Below are 5458 nucleotides of genomic sequence, written 5' to 3' on the forward strand. Positions count from 1 at the left end.
CCTGAACTGATTTTGGACAAACAGGAGCAGATGACATACTTCACCGTGAGGTTGAGGAGTGTGTACTTGCGAATATCATCAGCCTCCGCCATCTTGCAAAGATCGTAAGACCAATCTCAATGACGATCCATAATTCGATGTTCATCGCCATGAGTCTGTTCTTCATCATGGTCTTCCACTTGTGATACTCATGACCGTCAAAGATGGGGAAAGTCACTTTCTTCATTCCTGTAGTCGACATAACTAAAACTCCAGGCGGTTAAACCAAAATCACACAGAACAAGGGAGTACCTTGCTTTGATACCAATTGAAAGTGCGTTAAGTTGATTAGAGGGGGGTGAATAGGTGATTTTTGCAAATTCGTTACTGAGGAATTTCAGGGCGAGGAAATTCCTAAGTCACGAACAAATAGCAGCAGAATAAGTACTCAGGTATAAGCATAATAGAGCAATAGCAGAGTCATCATGATGAAGTGAAAAACAAACATAGAGTACAAAAAGCGTAAACACAAGATAAGCAGGCTGAAGACAATGTGACTGAAGAAATTGGATTGAGGAAATAGAGAAATTCTTCAGTCAAAGTCTTCAAACAGTAATGATCAGGTTCATCAACACATGAATGAGGAAATGAAAGAGTTGAGGAAATAGAACCAGTAGGCTTGGTGAAGACAATGATTTAGTAGACCAGTTCCAACTGCTGTGACAGTTGTACGTCTGGTTGGAGCGACTGAGTATTTAAACTCGAGGACACAAAGTCCCGGACACACAGTCCTCACCGTTTTCTCCTTGAGCTAACATCACACAGACCTCGCCCAACACTCGTGGTAAGTCTTCACAGGTGACTTCCGAACCTTTACAGACTTGGTCACTCGGCAATCCACAATTCCTCTTGGATGCTCAGACCACGACGCCTAACCGTTTGGAGGATACACAGTCCTCAAAGGTAACAAGCATCGGTTCCACACGAGAACAATCTCTTCAGTGATGCTCAATCACTTTGGGTTTGTAGGTGTTTGGGTTTGGGTTTTGGGTTTTGGGTTTTCCTCAGTTGATGATTTTCGCTCAAAGTCCTCGCAGGATGGGATGCTCTCAATTGAGAAGCGTCAGTTTCTCTCGAAGCAGCCAACCAGCTAGTGGTTGTAGGGGGTGGCTATTTATTGCCTAGGGAGCAGCCCAACATGATAATACATAAATGCCCTTCAATGATATGACCGTTAGGTGGTAGGATATTTTGGACAGCTGGCGCGTAGCACAGCAACGGTCGGATTTGGGGTTCAAATTCCTTAGGGCTATCATGTTCCTCACTATGTAGGCAATCCACACTGGCGAATTCCTAACTCCTCAGTCAGAACAAATTCTTCAGAGATCAAAAGATCTTCATCTCTGTCACTGAAGAAATTGACTGAACTGATATGAGATTTCCAATGGCTTCACTCGAAAGGATTGGGTAGGTGTAGGATTTTGAGATGAGCATCACTTGGAAATCAGTTTCCTTAGTATTACCTCGACCCCATTTAACAGTACGATGTTTCCTATTACTCAAGAAAGAGAAAATGAAACTATGAAAACAAAAGTCTTCACGCTTCATAATCCTCGCATGAATATCCAAGTCTTCAAGGTCACACCAATTTCTTCACTTTCAAAGTCTTCAGGAGAACCAAAGTCTTCAGCTGAAGACATTCATTTTTAGGGGTCGACATTCATTGTAAATATCAAACTCCTCATCGACTTGTAGAGCCTGTGTACACTCACAAACATATTAGTCCCTTAACCTATAAGTCTTCAATACACCAAAATCACTAAGGGGCACTAGATGCACTTACAATGCTGATGGACTTCATGAATCACTTGATTATGAATCACTTGGTGCTTGCGAACCGTGCCTTATGGGCAAGATGACTAAAATTCCGTTCTCCGGAACAATGGAATGAGCTACTAACTTATTGGAAATAATACATACTAATGTATGCGGTCTAATGAGTGTTGAGGCTCGTGGTGGGTATCATTATTTTCTTACCTTCACAGATGATTTGAGCAGATATGGTTATATCTACTTGATGAAACATAAGTCTGAAACATTTGAAAGGTTCAAAGAATTATAGAGCGAAGTGGAAAATCATTATAGCAAGAAAATAAAGTTTCTATGATCTGATCGTGGAGGAGAATATTTGAGTTACGAGTTTGGTCTTCATTTGAAACAACATGGGATAGTTTCACTACTGACGCCACCTGAAACACCACAGTGAAATGGTGTGTCTAAATGTCATAACCGTACTTTATTGGATATGGTGCGATCTATGATGTCTCTTACTGATTTACCACTATCGTTTTGGTGTTATGCTTTAGAGACGACTGCATTCACTTTAAATAGGGCACCATCAGAATCGGTTGAGATGACGCCTTATGAAATGTGGTTTGGCAAGAAACCAAAGTTGTCGTTTCATAAAGTTTGGGGCTGCGATGCTTATGTGAAAAAGCTTCAACCTGATAAGTTTGAACCCAAATAGGAGAAGTGCGTCTTCATAGGATACCCAAAGGAAACTGTTGGGTACACCTTCTATCACAGATCCGAAGGCAAACTCTTTGTTGCTAAGAATGGATCTTTTCTAGAGAAGGAGTTTCTCTCGAAAGAAGTGAGTGGGAGGAAAGTAGAACTTGATGATGTAGTTGTACCTTCTCACTTATTGGAAAGTAGTTCATCATAGAAATTAGTTCCTGTGATTCCTACACCAATTAGTGAGGAAGTTAATGATGATGATCATGAAACTTTAGATCAAGTTACTATCGATCCTGGTAGGTCTTCCAGAGTAAGATCTGCACCAGAGTGGTACGGTAATCTTGTTCTGGAAATCATGTTACTAGACCATGATGAACCTACAAATTATGAGGAAGCGATGATGAGCCCAGATTCCGGAAAATGGCTTGAGGCCATGAAATCTGAGATGGGATTCATGTATGAGAACAAAGTGTGGACTTTGGTGGACTTGCCCGATGATCGGCAAGCCATAGAAAATAAATGGATTTTTAAGAAAAAGACCAACGCAGACGGTAATGTTACTGTTTACAAAGCTCGTTTTGTTGCGAAAGGTTTTCGACAACTTCAAGGAGTTGACTACGATGAGATTTTCTCACCCGTAGCGATGCTTAAGTCTGTCCGAATCATGTTAGCAATTGCTGCATTTTATGATTATGAAATTTGGCAAATGGATGTCAAAACTGCATTCCTGAATGGATTTCTGGAAGAAGAGTTGTATATGATGCAACCAGAAGGTTTTGTCGATCCAAAGGGTGCTAACAAAGTGCGCAAGCTCTAGCGATCTATCTATGGACTGGTGCAAACCTCTTAGAGTTGGAATAAATGCTTTGATAGTGTGATCAAAGCATATGGTTTTATACAGACTTTTGGAGAAGCCTGTATTTACAAGAAAGTGATGGGAGCTCTGTAGAATTTCTAATATTATATGTGGATGACATATTGTTGATTGGAAATGATATGAAAGACCTTGGAGAAGATGCTTACATATTGGGCATCAAGATCTATAGAGATAGATCAAGATGCTTAATTGTACTTTCACAAAGCACGTACCTTGATAAAGTTTTGAAGAAGTTCAAAATGGATCATTCAAAGAAAGGGTTCTTGCCTGTGTTACAAGGTGTGAAGTTGAGTCAGACTCAATGCCCGACCACTACAGAAGATAGAGAGAAAATGAAAGTTATTCCCTATGCTTCAACCATAGGTTCTATCATGTATGCAATGTTGTGTACCAGACCTGATGTATGTCTTGCTATAAGCATAGCAGGGAGGTACCAAAGTAATCCCGGACTGGAGCACTGGACAACGGTCAAGAACATCCTGAAATACCTAAAAAGGACTAAGGATATGTTTCTCGTTTATGGAGGTGAAAAAGAGCTTGTCGTAAATGGTTACGTTGATGCAAGCTTTGACACTGATCCGGATGACTCTAAGTCACAAACCGGATACGTATTTTTATTGAATGGAGGAGCTGTTAGTTGGTGCAGTTCCAAGCAGAGCGTCGTGGCGGGATCTATGTGTGAAGCGGAGTACATTGCTGCTTCGAAAGAAGCAAATGAAGGAGTTTGGATGAAGGAGTTCATATCCGATCTAGGTGTCATACCTAGTGCACCGGGTCTAATGAAAATCTTTTGTGACAATACTGGTGCAATTTCCTTGGCAAAGGAATCCAGATTTCACAAGAGAACCAATCACATCAAGAGACGCTTCAATTCCATCTGTCATCATGTGTCGGAAGTGGACATAAAGATTTGCAAGATACACACGGATCTGAATGTTGCAGACCCGTTGACTAAGCCTCTTCCACGAGGAAACCATGATCAACACCAAAGCTCCATGGGTGTTAGAATCATTACTATGTAATCTAGATTATTGACTCTAGTGCAAGTGGGAGACTGAAGGAAATATGCCCTAGAGGCAATAATAAAGTTATTATTTATTTCCTTAATTCATGATAAATGTTTATTATTCATGCTAGAATTGTATTAACTGGAAACTCAGTACATGTGTGAATACATAGACAAAACATATTGTCCCTAGTATGACTCTACTTGACTAGCTCGTTAATCAAAGATGGTTATGTTTCCTAACCATAGACATGTGTTGTCATTTGATGAACGAGATCACATCATTAGGAGAATGATGTGATGGACATGACCAATCCGTTAGCTTAGCATTATGATCGTGTCAGTTTCATTGCTACTGCTTTCTTCATGACTTATAAAAGTTCCTGAGACTATGAGATTATGCAACTCCCGAATACCAGAGGAACACTTTGTGTGCTACCAAACGTCATAACATAAATGGGTGATTATAAAGGTGCTCTATAGGTGTCTCCAAAGGTGTTTGTTGGGTTGGCATAGATCGAGATTAGGATTTGTCACTCCGTGTCTCGGAGAGGTATCTCTGGGCCCTCTCAGTAATACTCATCACTATAAGCCTTGCAAGCATTGTGACTAATGAGTTAGTTGCGGGATGAAGTATTATAGAATGAGTAAAGAGACTTGCCGGTAACGAGATTGAACTAGGTATTGAGATACCGATGATCAAATCTTGGGCAAGAAACATACCGATGACAAAGGGAACAACGTATGCGGTTTGACCGATAAAGATCTTCATAGAATATGTAGGAACCAATATGAGCATCTAGGTTCCGCTATTGGTTATTGACCGGAGACGTGTCTCGGTCATGTCTACATAGTTGTCGAACCCATAGGGTCCACACGCTTAATGTTCGATGATGATTTGTATTATGAGTTTATGTGTTTTGATGTACCGAAGGTTGTTCTGAGTCCCGGATGTCATCACGGACATGACGAGGAGTCTCGAAATGGTCGAGGCATGAAGATTGATATATTGGAAGGCTATGTTTGGACACCGAAAAGGTTCCAAGTGGTTCAGACATTTTTCCGGAGTACCGGGAGGT

This window comes from Triticum dicoccoides, chromosome 2B, assembly GCF_002162155.2.
Source record: "Triticum dicoccoides isolate Atlit2015 ecotype Zavitan chromosome 2B, WEW_v2.0, whole genome shotgun sequence".
NCBI classification, from domain to species: Eukaryota; Viridiplantae; Streptophyta; class Magnoliopsida; order Poales; family Poaceae; genus Triticum; species Triticum dicoccoides.